Genomic DNA, 16,954 nt, shown 5'->3' with positions numbered 1-16,954 from the left:
AGCGGTAAAGTCTCACGCATTAACTGGGCGGTAATTATCAACGTGCGTACAATTCTGATTACCGCCTGGTTAGCGCCACACACCAGAAATTTTCTGGGGCGCGTAGTGAGCACGCTTAGAAAGTGAAATTACCGCCCGGGCCACGCAACTTAGTAAAAGGACCCCCAAGCTTGGAAGTATGACTCGTCACATGATGTGGGGGGGGGGGGGGGTTGGGGGATTGTAGGGAAGGGAATGGGAGGTTTGTATTGAGAGAGGAAGGGGTGAAAACATTGAAAAATCTACTGTGATGTTTATTATTCTGTTTGCTATATTCTTCTCAATAAAAATTATAGTAACAAAACAAAACTTAGAATGTGCTAATGGATTTAGAGGCTCCTTTTCAAAGCACATAGACTTACAAAGTTTCAAAGGTTCCTATGGAACTTTGTAAGTCTATGTGCTTTGAAAATGAGCCTTTTAGTATGCTAAATGTGTATCTTGGCATTTAGTGCATGCTAAGCTTTAGTAAACGGGCCCCTAAGTGGCTTGCCCAAGATTACAGGAAGCTGCAGTGAGATTTGAACTGGGCTCCACTGGTTCTATGCCAACTGCTCTACCCATTAGACTACTCCTCCACTCAGGAGTTTAGGAGACTGTAGAAGACAACAGAATTGAATAAAATATATATTTACAAGATATAATCCTATGGGAAGTGACTTTAAAAACTTAAAAAAAAAACATCATTTATGGGAAAATTTGCCCTTTGCCCCCAATCTGTTTTTTTTAAAGGCCATTTTTTGTACAGCCAGAAAATAGCCTATTTTCTCAATGGCCATGTGCTATTTTTGCCATGAGTGCATGGGCCATAAAAAAAAACAAATTAGCACATAAGCACTTACTGATACCTATTTTGTAGGTGGTAAGAGCTCATGTGCTAATCAGTTAGCACAGAGTAATGTAGCTGTGCTGACAGTGTAGAAATTCCCACTCTCCACCTTCCCAGCGCAACCCCTCTGCAGAAAATAAAAAATGTATATATATTTCAGGGCGCAGTTTGTATGTGCAGATCTCAAGCTTACTGTAAGACATCTGAGTGTGTCCTGCAGTAAGCTGTTTTAAGCTGTGATAAATGTGTGCTAGTGTTTACTGCTACTTAGTAAACTGAGCCTTTAATTTGCTTCTTATTTAGTTGTCTTGATAACTAATATATTAATTTAAAAAAAAGTGTCAATTTTATTTTTAAAAGGTAAGTTTGTATGCGTTTTGATTGTATTAATTCCTTCTTTGATCATTTTCCTGGTTCTCATTTTATTTTCCCCATAGCACATTTCTTTATTTTATCACACTTTCCGGTAAAGGCTGTGCAAAAATATGTTTACATAATTTATACATAAGTTAATTTGCCCAGTTACAGATATTGGTAACATGTTAATAAAGGTCAACAAATAAGTTGCCGATGACACCTTTTTATTGAACTAAAAATAAATGTGTGACTTTCCTTTGACAGCTGTGCTCTTTGTAGGCCAACACAAAATGAGCTAAGCATGGTTAATCTATTGGCAGATGTGTGAGAGAGTTGACAAAAAAGCAGTACTGAATGGATTCTCCTGCAGGTGTAAATTCTGATGCACATCTCTGCTGATCTCCTCACTTCTCTGCTAATACATTGAATTCCCTCCCTTTGGCACACAATCCCTTCTGTTTTACAGCCCTTTCCAACTTTGAAATGCACCATTGCAATGCAGTCTGTGATCGAGCTATATGCTTGGACAGTTCCATGCTTAGTCCGTGTTGTATTTGCTTGAGGAAGGGAGCATAGCCTAAACTTATTTGACCAGCTCTGTTTCTGCACATTACTTTATTCAAGGTGTATCAGCGTAAGAGTTCAAACTTTCGGTTCTACAGCACTTCTAGGCAAGAACTCAGAAGTCCTTGGAAACACTCTTCCACAACTGGTATAGAGCTGGCAATAGGAGGGAATTAGTGGCTCTTTGGACTGTGTCTTCCTCCCCCCTCTGTTCCCCAGAGCCGGAGTCATGATTTAAATCATGTGGCTCCATCATGTTTTTCACGATTAGAAGCCACATTTCTGGGCCAGAGCTGTCTCTGCTCCCTCTACACACCAGCCAGCTTGTAGTCAAGAATAGGGGAAATTGGTTTGAGGTAATGGGAAAATGTGCTTGCATGGGAGGAGGGGGCGGGGACTAAGGGGAAATTGTCCGAAGAGGTTGCGAGAACAAAGGTTAGCTTTGGAGGAATGATTGTAACGAGATTAAAGCAAAAAATGAATGTGTAGTGGTCAGCATTTAGGGGCCCTTTTACTAAAGGGTTGGTGCGTGGCAATGGGCTTAGTAGTTCCCACCCCTAGAGTGTGCCATTTCCAGCACTACAGAAATATTTTCCATATTTTCCACCACAAGAGGAAAAATAGATCCGGCAATATTCTGGCAACAGATCTACCGCGACGGATGGACAATAAAAATGGACACAAACCAATTCCTCCTGGAATGGGACGACAGATGCAGAATAACACTAGGTAATATTGCCCCAACTCAAACCAGAACCTCATATAGGAAGAAATCAAATCCATGGTTTACCGAAGAACTGAAAAAACTCAAAACACAAGTTAGAAGGCTAGAACGTGCATGGAACAAAAAGAAAGATGACCCAACACTTAGTGCATGGAAACAACTTCAAAGAAAATATAAATATACCATAAGACAAACCAATAGACTATTCTATAAAAACGAAATCGGACCTGTTACAATTCGACATGTAAAGCGCCTTCGATATGGTTGATCATGGAATACTATTACGGAATCGGAGGAAATGTTCTCTACTGGTTCAAAGGTTTCCTAACCACACGGTCATACCAAGTTACATCTAATTTAACTACATCAGCTACATGGATACCTGAATGTGGTGTTCCACAAGGATCCCCCTCTCACCAACTCTATTCAACTTAATGATGATACCATTGGCAAAACTACTATCAAATCAAAACCTTAACCCAAACATATATGCAGACGATGTAATGATCTACATTCCATTTAAACAAGATTTAAAGGAAATTTCCAATGACATCAACCAAAGCCTAAACATTATGCACACATGGGCAGACGCATTCAAGCTGAAACTCAATGCAGAAAAAAACCCAATGCCTAATACTCACCTCACAATATAACACGAGCAAATTCACCACCATTGAAACACCAAAACTGAATCTTCCAATTTCGAACACCCTAAAAATTCTTGGGGTTACCATTGACCGACACCTAACACTTGAGAACCACGCGAAAAATATAACCAAGAAGATGTTCTACTCAATGTGGAAACTAAAAAGAATAAGACCTTTTTTCCCAAGATCTGTCTTCCGCAACCTAGTACAATCAATGGTACTTAGTCATCTAGACTACTGCAATGCACTCTACGCTGGCTGCAAAGAACAAATAATCAAGAAACTTCAGACAGCCCAGAACACGGCAGCTAGACTCATATTCGGTAAAACAAAATATGAAAACGCCAAACCTTTACGAGAAAAATTGCACTGGCTACCACTCAAAGAACGTATCATGTTCAAAATTTGCACCTTAGTTCACAAAATCATTCACGGAGAAGCACCAGCCTACATGTCAGATCTGATAGACTTACCACCCAGGAATGCTAAAAAGTCATCCCGTACATTCCTTGATCTTCACTTCCCAAATTGTAAAGGTCTCAAATACAGACTAATGCATGCATCAACATTTTCTTACCTGAGTACACAATTCTGGAATGCGCTGCCGCGAAACCTAAAAACGACCTATGAACAAGTTAACTTCCGAAGTCTACTGAAGACCCACCTCTTCAATAAGACATACAAAAATGATCAACAAACATGAACGCTATACACATATCCAGAAATGCCCCAACCTTATTTGGTTGTCAAACTACTACCATCTTCTTTCTCAGCATCATGTTACTATCATCTTTCTTCTCAGTTTCATGCTACCCAAAAACCTTTTGTTATCACTAAATGCACACTTTCCTTAATTCTTATACTCCTCCTATATATCTCTTATTATGTTTGCTTGTTATAATATTACCATGTCCTTTTACTATCATGTACCAAAACACTTCTGCTATTACTAAATGTATAATTCCTTATGTATTACAATTATTCATGATGTATTGTAAGCCACATTGAGCCTGCAAAGAGGTGGGATAATGTGGGATACAAATGCAACTAATAATAATAATACCTTGCGGTAATCAAGCAATGCCACGTGCTGCTCAGTTACTGCTGGGTTAGCACAGGAGTCCATACTGCCACCTCAGTGGGTGGCAGTAAGTGTTCCCCCTCCGAAATGGCCATGCGGTAAGTGGTTCCCTTACTGCACGCCCATTTCTTGTTGAGAAAAAAAGACAGCCTTTTACCCACTGCGGTGAAAGGGGGCCTCAATGCTAGCCCAGGGCCCCCGTTTACTGCAGCTTAGTAAATGGACCCCTAAGTGAAGTTGCTGCATTTATTGGGAATGATTCACTGTCCCTTATATGATGGCCCCACCACACTAAAATACTGATGAAAAAACATGTTTAAGAATTATCATCATTATGAGTTTATTATGAATAGCATAGATCATTATATTTTATTATTATATGGCTAGAATGCTTTAGTGGTTTTTATTTTATAAAGACAACATAAGCCTGTATATGTCTTTAAAAATGGGCTCCTAGAATAACCTCAACAGAAAATTACCCTTGCTCCAAGGCCAAATGCATTATCCTCTGAATTCTATATAGTGCACCAAATGTCAGGCACCTAAATTTTGACACTCAAAAGGAAGATAATGGAAGTTAAGGGGCCCTTTTACTAAGCCCCATAGGTGCGTACGCGTGTCCTATGTGCGTCAGTTTTTAACTACCGCCTGGCTATTTTGTGGCCCGGGCTTTAATTTCATTTTTTATGTGTGTCCACTATGTGCACCAGAAAATTTCCAGCACATAGCGTTAATCGGCATTGTACGCGCGTGGATCATTACTGCCTAGTTAACACATGAGATCTTACTGGTAGGTCAATGGGTGGCGGTAAGGGCTCAGGCCCAAAATGGATGCATCCCAATTTTTACTTTGCCACGTGTCCATTTTCGCCCCCCAAAAAAGGCCTTTTTTTGTAGGTGTGCGGAAAAATGGACCTGCACGCGTCCAATACACATGTCTATACCTGCGCAGGCCATTTTTCGGCACACCTTAGTAAAAGGACCCCTGAGTGCCAAAATGGGAGTGAATTTGCAGTTAGGCTGCTAAGCGCAATTAGGTGCTATTGTATAACTTGACGCCTTTCAGGTAAATACAAAGAGGGTGTTTACATGGGAGGGGCATGGATGGGTCATGGGCATTCCAGTTATTTAAATGTATGCTTTACTGAATACTGTCAGTTTGGCACCTAGCTGCTGCAATTAGGCGTGCCCATGTACACCAGCCATACAGCAAGTGGAAGTGGTGGTGCCTAAATGTAGGTGTCTAATTGCTGATTTATGCTATAAAGGATTGGGGGGGGGGGGTCCTTTTACTAAGCTGTGGTAAAAGGGGCTCTGCACTAGTGTTGGGGGCCATTTTTGCCTCTTGCAGAGGCCTTTTTTACTGCAGTGGATAAAAAGGCCAAAAACAGAAATGGTCATGCAGTAAAATTTCACTTACTGCGTGATCATGCAGGGAGAGCACTTACCGCCACCCACGCTAACTTGGCGATAACTGGGCAATGCACAGTGCTGCCAGGTTAGCGCCTGTAGAAATATTTTCTAAATATTTCCGCTAGTGTCGGAAATGCCGAGCGCTGGGGGTATAACTACCGCCAGTTCCTGCGTTGGGCTGGTGGTAGCTCCAGATTGGCACACAGTAAGTCCACGATGGGATTACCGCTTTGTAAAAGGGCCCCTGGGTGCACAAATTTGCCGTTATAGAGTATTTTGTTTAGCGACTAGATTTTGTGTGCCTAACTTTTAGTTCCCTTTATAGAATTGCCAGGTATGTGCATGTACTCAATGTGAGCATCACATATTTTATAAAGTTTGTATATAATTTGCAATTCTGCTCCTGCTCCACCAAACCTTTACCCCCAAGAACAACTATGTGTGGTGTGTAAAAGTACGTATGCGGTTGTCAGCACATATACTTGTACATGCATAGTTACATGTACAATTATATAATACAGTAGTTCCCAAATCCTGGAGGCACTCCAGCCAGTCAGGTTTTTGAGATATCCACAATGAATATTCATGAGAGAGATCTGCATGCAGTGGAGGTAGTGCATTCAAATATCTGTCATGAATATTCATTGTGGATATCTCAAAAACCTGACTGGCTAGTGTGCCTCCAGGACCAGGTTTGGGAACCACTGGTATAATATCTATTTCCCACAGGTAAACCATGCTTTACACATAGCAAATGCTTTTTAAATTACCCTTATGGGCAGCAACTTAAAAAAACATTTGTATAGGGCAGCTTAGTTACTGGTGCCTGCAGGTTATGGAGTGTTGACATGACTGCTTATCTGTATTTCTCTATAAGGAGAAAGATATGATAAGAATATTTCCTAAAGTTGACACACAAAAATATAAGATTTTCTGCAAAAGAAAGAGGAGTAAAAACTGTGGGATACAGGAAAAAGAGCATCAGTTGCAACAAATTGTAGGGTCCTTTTACAAAGGCATGCTGAAAAATGGCCTGGGGTAGTGTAAACGCGGGTTTTGGGTGTGCACAGAATCATTTTTCAGCTCACCTGTAAAAAATTCTTTTTTAAATTTTCACGGCAAAATCAAAATTGCTGCTCGTCCATTTTAGGTCTGAGATCTTACCGCCAGCCATTGACCTAACGGTAAAGTCTCACGCGGTAACAGGGCGGTAATGGCCTACAAGCGCCAAATGCCACTTGGTGCATGTCCGTTACTCATGGCCGAAAATACAAATTATTTTTCGGATGTGCGCCAAAAATGAAATTACCGCAAGAGCCATGCAGTAGCTGTGCAGTAACTGCATTTTGGCGCATGTTGGGTGCGCATGGACGCTTACGCATCTTAGTAAAAGGGCCCCTGCATGTTGTTTTGCTACTAGAAAGCAAAGCTATACCCACAGGTCCATAAATAAATGTTAACTAGATAGAGTCAGGTATTTCCATCTCTTCCTTCTGGTAAATAGCAATATGAAACAGACTTTCCTATGACCCTGACTGGTCACTGTTGGAGGCAGGATGCTGGACTCAATGGAGCATTATTTAGACTGAGCCAGCATGGTAGCTTTTCTGTTCCTAATGTTTATGAGTGGCAAGAGTTGCCAATGTAGATGTTCTAAACGTGTCTTTACAAACAAATATTGTTGTATCTGTTTTCTTTTATTATTCCCACTGATTCCTTGGTACGCCTAAGTGTTTGGAAGCCATTCAAACAAGACAATATGGTGAACTTGGCAAACTGACATGACAGAGAATCCACCGTATGCTTCTTCTGCTCAGTTTGTGAGAGTGGTGACATCTTGAGAAAGGAATAATGAAAATCATGCAAGTTGTAATGAAACTGATAATGTTTTACATAGTTCGGAGCAAGAACTAATTTAAAAATGCATACTATTTTGCTATTCCTTAAATTAAATTTCTTGTAGGTTAGGATTTTCACTGAAAGGCTGATCACATACAGCTTTGAGTGTTATACATTATACTTGTTTCTGTGGGCCTCGTGAACTAAAGTGAAAAGGTGGCAACTTAATGTAACAAAACTTTTAGCTCTTATTTAACCAAATATACTTCTAGGCAGATCACAGCATAAAAATATTACAAACAGTATACCAGAAAGAACAGCATATACATCAAATTAAACAAACCTCCTATAACTACCCTAATCAATCTCTTCCTTCTTCTCTTCCTTAATCGCTACACATTATTAACTGTATTTGATATCCTGAAATGACAATATTAACAAATCTATGTAAGCCACATTGAGCCTGCAAATAGGTGGGGGAATGTGGGATACAAATGCAATAAATAAAAACAAAATTATATATCCGATCAGTCCATCACAATATTAGGTTCTAAAAAACTTTTGAAATAACAATAGGGCCCATTTACTACGCTGCACTGAAAGGGGGCCTGTGTTAGTGGCAGCAGCTGTTTTTGCCATGTGCTAGGGCCTCTTTTTACCACAGCAGGTGAAAAGGCCAAAAAATGAAATGGCTGTGCGGTAAGTTTGCACTTGCCACACGGCCATTTCTGTGTGTGTGGGGGAGAGCACTTACCACCACCCATAGGCGGTCGGTGGCCCAACTGTTTGGGGAGGCTAAAGGAGGCGTGGTTAGGGGTGGGGCCCGGGGTGGAGCTTAAATCCATAATTGTCTGATAACACACAGAAAAAAAATAAATAAAAATAAAAGTCACAATTTATACCTTTTATTAAATTTAGATATTAGATATGTATCATATGTCAAAGAATAAAGTGGTTGCTCAAAGCATATACTAACCACAATCGCTCAACTGCAAAACACGATGCACAACTTTGTGCAAAAACACACTCAGAACCTTACTGTACCATAAATATTACACTGGGCAGAACCTAATATACCAATATACCACCCATACGGAAAATGCAGACCGTCAACAATATGAAACAAGGGATCATAATATCACAATTCTCATGTACAGCCACAAAACATCCTAATTCATGTTTAATGTGGGATGAAATGCCATAAATAAGTAAATAAATATAAACTTTTAATGTTGAGCACCTGATTCTCAAAGTGGACATATTCCAAACACTATAATAAAAATAAAATGATCTTTTCTACCATTGTTGTCTGGTGACTTTGTTTTTCTGATCATACTGGCCCAGTATCCGATTGTGCTGCTATCTGTCCTCTTAACTCCATTTCCAGGGCTTCCTTTCCATTTATTTCTTTACTTTCCGCCTTTCTTCTTCATTTGTTGTCCTACATCCATAAGTAAAAGCTGGGTCTTCCGCAGACTTGACTGTCCAGTGGATTCAGCTTCTGCCTATTTTCTTCATCCATGTGCAGTTTTTCTATTCTCTTCCTTTTCCCTTATCTCATCTCCTTCCTCACTCTTCCCTCCCCCTCCATCCATTTCTTCTCTCTCCCTTCCCTCTCCTCCATCCATGTCCAGCAACCCTCCTCTCCCCTCCATCCACCCATATCCAGCAACTCTCCTCTCCTCTCCCCTGCCCTCCCTCCCTCCATCCATCCATCCAACCCCAGCGATTCTCTTCTCTCCCCTGCCCCCCTACATCCACCCATGTCCAGCAACCCTCCTCTCCCGCTGCCCTCCCCTCCATCCACCATGTCCAGCAACCCTGCTCTCCCCACCATCCACCCATGTCCAGCAGCCCTCTTCTCCCCCCTGCCCTCCCTGCCCACCAGCGACTCTTCTCTCCCCTGCCCCCCCCTCCAGCTAGCCATAGCTTTACTACTACTACTACTATTTAGCTTTCGCTTTCTCCTCCCCCCGGGGTCCTGCCTCTCATCCATCCGCGTGGTCGCTCGTTTTTAAAGCCTGAGGCGTTCTCCCTCCGATGCCGACGATTCACATAGCCAGCCTTAATCTGCCTGCCTCGGAGCCTCTCCCTCAGACACATCCCACCTCCTCTAATGCAACTTCTTGTCTTACGCAGAGGTGGGACGCGTCTGAGGGAGAGGCTCCAACCCAGGCAGATTAAGGCTGGCTATGTGATTCGCCGGCGTGACGTCAGAGGGAGAACGCCTCAGGCCGGAGTGACCACGCGGATGGGTGAGAGCGGGGGGGGGGGGGGGAGGTGCAAGACTCGCGCGGGAGGGGGGAGGAGGCAGCATTTGGTGCTTAGGCACCATCTCTTTTAAAGATCTGTTTGAGCCCCACCAGACTAGCAGCCAATGGAAGTCCACGATTGGGCTGAGGAGGCTTAGCCTCCCCAAGCCTGTTATACAGGGCATCTATGCCACCACCGCTGGGTAACTGCTGCGGTAAAAAAATACTGAACAATTTTCTGTATAGCCAGAAATGGTGCTCAGTGAGGGGCGGAACTACTGCTGGCACCCGCGTTGGGCCTGTGGTACATAAGTACATAAGTACATAAGTAATGCCATACTGGGAAAAGACCAAGGGTCCATCGAGCCCAGCATCTTGTCCATGACAGCGGCCAATCCAGGCCAAGGGCACCTGGCAAGCTTCCCAAACGTACAAACATTCTATAAATGTTATTCCTGGGATTTTGGATTTTTCCAAGTCCGTTTAGTAGCGGTTTATGGACTTGTCCTTTAGGAAACCGTCCAACCCCTTTTTAAACTCTGCTAAGCTAACCGCCTTCACCACATTTTCCGGCAATGAATTCCAGAGTTTAATTACACGTTGGGTGAAGAAAACTTTTCTCCGATTTGTTTTAAATTTACTACACTGTAGTTTAATCGCATGCCCCCTAGTATTTTTGGAAAGCGTGAACAGACGCTTCACATCCACCTGTTCCACTCCACTCATTATTTTATATACCTCTATCATGTCTCCCCTCAGCCGTCTCTTCTCCAAGCTGAATAGCCCTAGCCTCCTTAGTCTTTCTTCATAGGGAAGTCGTCCCATCCCTGCTATCATTTTAGTCGCCCTTCGCTACACCTTTTCCAATTCTACTATATCTTTCTTGAGATGCGGCGACCAGAATTGAACACAATACTCAAGTTGCGGTCGCACCATGGAGCGATACAACGGCATTATAACATCCTCACACCTGTTTTCCATACCTTTCCTAATAATACCCAACATTCTATTCGCTTTCCTAGCTGCAGCAGCACTCTGAGCAGAAGGTTTCAGTGTGTTATCGACGACGACACCCAGATCCCTTTCTTAGTCTGTAACTCCTAACGTGGAACCTTGCATGACGTAGCTATAATTCGGGTTCTTTTTTCCCCACATGCATCACCTTGCACTTGCTCACATTAAACGTCATCTGCCATTTAGCCGCCCAGTCTCCCAGTCTCGTAAGGTCCTCTTGTAATTTTTCACAATCCTGTCGCGAGTTAACGACTTTGAATAACTTTGTGTCATCAGCAAATTTAATTACCTCGCTAGTTACTCCCATCTCTAAATCATTTATAAATATATTAAAAAGCAGCGGTCCTAGCACAGACCCCTGAGGAACCCCACTAACTACCCTTCTCCATTGTGAATACTTCCCATTTAACCCCACTCTCTGTTTCCTATCCTTCAACCAGTTTTTAATCCACAATAGGACATTTCCTCCTATCCCATGACCCTCCAATTTCCTCTGTAGCCTTTCATGAGGTACCTTGCCAAATGCCTTTTGAAAATCCAGATACACAATATCAACCGGCTCCCTTTTGTCCACATGTTTGTTTACTCCTTCAAAGAATTGAAGTAAATTAGAGGCAGATGCACTAAAGCTAAATGAGCCTTTAATGACTCTCCAACGAGGAAAATTTGATCCGTTGCATGCATCAAAGGGCTTTTACCGTGGAAGCCAGCAGCTAACGAAAACGGAATGGAGATGAGCAATTAGTGTGAAAACCCCATTGAAACGACATGCACTAACCTTTTCCGATTGCCTTTACGCAGGAAAAAGGCAGGAAAACTAACGAGAGGTCTGGACCACTCGTTAGGTCAGTTCTGTGGCAGGAAAAATCATTAAGAGAAAAAATAAACAAACTTTGAGCCAATCCCAGCGCATTAGCAGAGCTAAAAGCGCTGTGATTGGTCCAAAGGACGTCAGAAAAACAAAAATAAATAAAAATAAAAAAAGGATCGGGAGGGGGCAAGGGCGCTCATCAGGAGCGTCCTGTACGGACGGCCTTGCCCCCCCCGCTGCTCGCCACTTTCCGCCGCTCCCCCCACCCCGAAAAAGCAAAATTCGAGCAGCCCCTGCCCCCTTCCTTCCTCACTACTCTCTCACCTCAGCTCCGCCTCCCGACATCCTCCGTCCTGTGCCCCGCCCCCTTTTGGGGTCGTCGCCGCCATTCCCCTCTTCCATCGGGCCCCCCTCCCTCTTACCGGGCCCGTGCAGCGCCTCTCTCCTCTGTCCGAAGGCGCTGCACGGGCAAGAAGAAAGCTGATGGCTGCCTTCGCCCAGCTTCGATGGCGCGTCTTTCTCCTGCTGGGCCCGCCCCTGTCTGACGTCAGTAACCTACGTAGGTTACTGACATCAGACAGGGGCGGGCCCAGCAGGAGAAAGACGCGCCATCGAAGCTGGGCGAAGGCAGCCATCAGCTTTCTTCTTGCCCGTGCAGCGCCTTCGGACAGAGGAGAGAGGCGCTGCACGGGCCCGGTAAGAGGGAGGGGGGCCCGATGGAAGAGGGGAATGGCGGCGACGACCCCAAAAGGGGGCGGGGCACAGGACGGAGGATGTCGGGAGGCGGAGCTGAGGTGACAGAGTAGTGAGGAAGGGAGGGGGACCGGGGCAGCTAGCATTTTGCTTTTTCGGGGTGGGGGGAGCGGCGGAAAGTGGCGAGCAGCGGGGGGGGGGGGGCAAGGCCGTCCGTACAGGACGCTCCTGATGAGCGCCCTTGCCCCCTCCCGACCCTTTTTTTTTTATTTTGTTTTGATTTGATTTGGGAGCCATGTGCTTGTGATTTGACTGTGTTTTGACTGTTTGTGGCATGCGCAGAGCAGCTAACATAACGCTTGGCTGCTCTGCGCATGATTTGGGGGCCGATTAACGATGTGTATTGTGATTCTTTGGTACATTGTACGTTTCAATACCGATCTCAGCATGTGTGACTTTTTTTTTTGGTGCATTTTTCGTTATTTTAAAATCGTTAGGGACTTTAACGATTTAGATTTTTTTACATTTGGTTGCTGCATCTGCCTCTTAGTCAGGCAAGATTTCCCCACACAAAAGCCGTGCTGACTCGGTCTCAGTAATCCATGTCCTCGGATGTGCTCTGTAATTTTGTTTTTAATAATAGCCTCTACCATTTTCCCCGGCACCGACGTCAGACTCACCGGTTTATAATTTCCCGGATCTCCCCTGGAGCCTTTTTAAAAAATGGGCGTTACATTGGCCACCCTCCAATCCTCCGGTACCACGCTCGATTTTAAGGATAAGTTGCATATCACTAGCAGTAGCTCCGCAAGCTCATTTTTCAGTTCTATCAGTACTCTAGGATAGAACTGAAAAATGAGCTTGCGACTCGTCCGGAGAAACTTACTGACTTCACGGTAAACCTGGAGGACGTAATGGGGCAGTTCGGCAAACTGAAGAGTAGCAAATCTCCTGGACTGGATGGTAGTAAAAGGGACCCCAAGTTTTTACAGTGCTTCCTTGTAAGTGCCCTGATACTGTGTGGAGCATGTCTATTCTATAATGGTATCTGGGTATCTAGATTCTCTTTCCTATCCAAGATACTTGAACGTGCTGTTCACCGCTGTTGCCTTAACTTTCTTTCATCTCAAGCTATTCTTGATCCACTTCAATCTGGCTTTCACCCCCTTCATTCAACTGAAACAGCGCTTGCCAAAGTCTCCAATGATCTGTTTCTGGCCAGATCCAAAGGTCTCTATTCTATCCTCATGCTTCTCGATCTATCTGCTGCTTTTGACACTGTTGATCACAGCCTACTCCTTGATACGCTGTCCTCATTTGGATTTCAGGGCTCTGTTCTTTCCTGGTTTTCTTCTTATCTCTCCCAGCATACCTTTAGTGTATACTCTAGTGGATCCTCCTCTACTTCTATCCCACGGTCAGTTGGTGTACCTCAGGGATCTGTCCTGGGACCTCTTCTTTTCTCCATCTATACTTCTTCCCTTGGTACTCTGATCTCATCCCATGGTTTTCAGTATCATCTTTGCGCTGATGATTCCCAGATCTACCTCTCCACACCAGAAATCTCAGCCGATATCCAGGCCAAAGTATCAACCTGCCTGTCTGACATTGCTGCCTGGATGTCTCAGCGCCATCCGAAACTAAACATGACCAAGATGGAGCTTCTTATCTTTCCCCCTAAACCAACCTCTCCTCTTCCCCATTCTCTTTTTCTGTGGATAACACTCTCATCCTTCCTGTCTCATCAGTTCGTAACCTTGGGGTCATCTTCGACTCCTCCCTCTCCTTCTCTGCACATATTCAGCAGACTGCTAAAACCTGTTGTTTCTTTCTCTATAATATCAGCAAAATTCGCCCTTTCCTTTCTGAGCACACTACCAAAACCCTCATCCACACTCTTATCACCTCTCACTTAGACTGTGGCAACTTGCTTCTCACAAGTCTCCAACTTAAGCCACCTCTCTCCTCTTCAATCTATTCAAAATTCTGCTGCACGACTAATATTCCACCAGTGTCGTTATGCTCATATTAGCCCTCGCCTCAAGTCACTTCACTGGCTTACTATCCGTTTCCGCATACAGTTCAAACTCCTCTTATTGACTTATAAGTGCATTCACTCTGCAGCTCCTCAGTACCTCTCCACTCTCATCTCTCCCTACATTCCTCCCCGGGAACTCCGTTCACTGGGTAAAACTCTCTTATCTGCACCCTTCTCCTCCACCGCTAACTCCAGACTCCGTTCCTTTTATCCTGCTGCACCATATGCCTGGAATAGACTTCCTGAGCCGGTACGTCAAGCTCCATCTCTGGCTGTCTTCAAATCTAAGCTAAAAGCCCACCTTTTTGATGCTGCTTTTAACTCCTAACCCTTATTCACTTGTTCAGAACCCTTATTTTATCATCCTCACTTCATTATTCCCTTATCTCTTGTTTGTCCTGTTTGTCTATCCTAATTAGATTGTAAGCTCTGTCAAGCAGGGACTGTGTCTTCATGTTCCAGTGTACAGCGCTTCGTATGTCTAGTAGCGCTACAGAAATGATAAATAGTAGTAAGTAGTAGAATAGTAGTATAACCCGACATCAGTGCACCTACATTTTATGCGCCCACAATTACACCAGCCATAGGGCACCTAAATGTGGCAAAGGTAATTTATGATATTCTTTGATTATGGATCCTGTGCTACAGTGATGGTATGACAGACATTTTAATTATACCAACTGAGGCCGTATCTTGTGAAGGATGTTAAAAAAATGGAAGCGGTGCAAAGAAAAGCTACGAGAATGGTATGGGATTTGCGTTACAAGACGTATGAGGAGAGACTTGTTGACCTGAACATGTATACCCTGGAGGAAAGGAGAAACAGGGGTGATATGATACAGACGTTCAAATATTTGAAAGGTATTAATCCGCAAACGAACCTTTTCCGGAGATGGGAAGGCGGTAGAACGAGAGGACATGAAATGAGATTGAAGGGGGGGGGGGGGGGGCAGACTCAAGAAAAATGTCAGGAAGTATTTTTTCACGGACAGAGTGGTGGATGCTTGGAATGCCCTCCCGCGGGAGGTGGTGGAGAGGAAAATGGTAACGGAATTCAAACATGCGTGGGATAAACATAAAGGAATCCTGCTCAGAAGGAAGGGATCCCCAGAAGCTCAGCCGGTGGTGGCAGGCAGGGCTGGTGGTTGGGAGGTGGGGATAGTGCTGGGCAGACTTATACGGTCTGTGCCAGAGCCAGTGGTGGGAGGCGGGGCTGGTGGTTGGGAGGCGGGGATAGTGCTGGGCAGACTTATATGGTCTGTGCCCTGAAAAAGACAGGTACAAATCAAGGTAAGGTATACACAAAAAATGGCACATGTGAGTTTATCTTGTTGGGCAGGCTGGGTGGACCGTGCAGGTCTTTTTCTGCCGTCATCTACTATGTTACTATCCAGTTTATAATCGAAAGTGATCGCCGGCCATCTTCCGACACAAATCGGGAGATGGCCGGCGATTTCTTAAAAGCGGTGAAATCGGTATAATAGAAAGTGGCATTTTGACAGCATTGCCACTTTCCCGTAGCTTCGCCGGCGAAAGTTCAAGGGGGCGTGTTGGTAGATTAACGAAGGTGGGACATGGGTGGGCATGGGCGTGGCTACCAGATGGCCAGCTTTCGTCGATAATGGAAAAAAAAGCAACGTTAAGCAGTATTTCGCCGGCTTTACTTGGTCCTTTTATTTTCACGACCAAGCCTCAAAAAGGTGTCCCAACTGACCAGATGACCACTGGAGGGAATGGGGTATGACCTCCCTATACTCCCCCAGTGGTCACCAACCTCCTTCCATACTAAAAAAATAAAACTAAAAACCTTTTTTCCAGCCTGTATGCCAGCCTCAAAAGCCGTTCCCACCTCCATGACAGCAGAATGTGTTGTATCCTCCGACAGCCTTTCTCTGGTTGCGATGTGGCTCTCGGGTGAGTGTGACACCTTATCTGTTAGGTGCCCTGCAGAGTCACATTAGGAATGCATTGTGGTGGGTGGAGGGTACTGGGCTCTACTCCCAAAGTAAGGGAGCTATGCACGTGGGAGCTTTTCTGAAGTCCACCTCCGTGACCCCTAGGGTGGCTGGTTGGTGTCCTGGCATGTCAGGCATGTTTATCAGTGCACTAAAAATGCTGGCTCCTCCCATGGCCAAATGCCTTGAATTTGGCCGGGGATTGAGATGACCGACATAACGTTCCATTATCGCTGAAAAACAAACCCGGCCATCTCAAACCCGGCGAACTCCACGGCATTTGGCCGGGCTAAACCGTATTATCGAAAAAAAAGATGGCCAGCCATCTTTTTTGAGAATACGGTTCCGGCCAGCTGTAGCGCCGCCGCCAACATAGATTGCCGGCGATCTATTTGGCCGGTGACGTTCGATTATGCCCCTCTACGTTACTATGAGTGGTTTTACAGCTGCAGCGGGTTGAAATTTCATCCAAAGTTAAGTGACTTCGTTTTTCCTGTGCATAGTTTCAGTTGTGTATGTTGAATTTTTCTAGCTATATATGAACAGTGATAGTGAAGAGACTTGGATGGCTAATTAAGATTGTTACCATCCTTTTCTTTTGCAACAGAGGTTTTTTTCTCCTGTTTTGGAGTTTTCTACTGTTTTTTTTTTTTTGAGCTTTAATAGAAAGCAGTGATTATAGCCACTTATGAATGGTC

The sequence above is a fragment of the Microcaecilia unicolor genome, chromosome 2 (genome assembly GCF_901765095.1).
Source record: "Microcaecilia unicolor chromosome 2, aMicUni1.1, whole genome shotgun sequence".
In the NCBI taxonomy this organism is placed as follows: domain Eukaryota; kingdom Metazoa; phylum Chordata; class Amphibia; order Gymnophiona; family Siphonopidae; genus Microcaecilia; species Microcaecilia unicolor.
The sequence above is the reverse complement of the archived record's forward strand: the minus strand, read 5'-3'. Positions refer to the sequence as shown.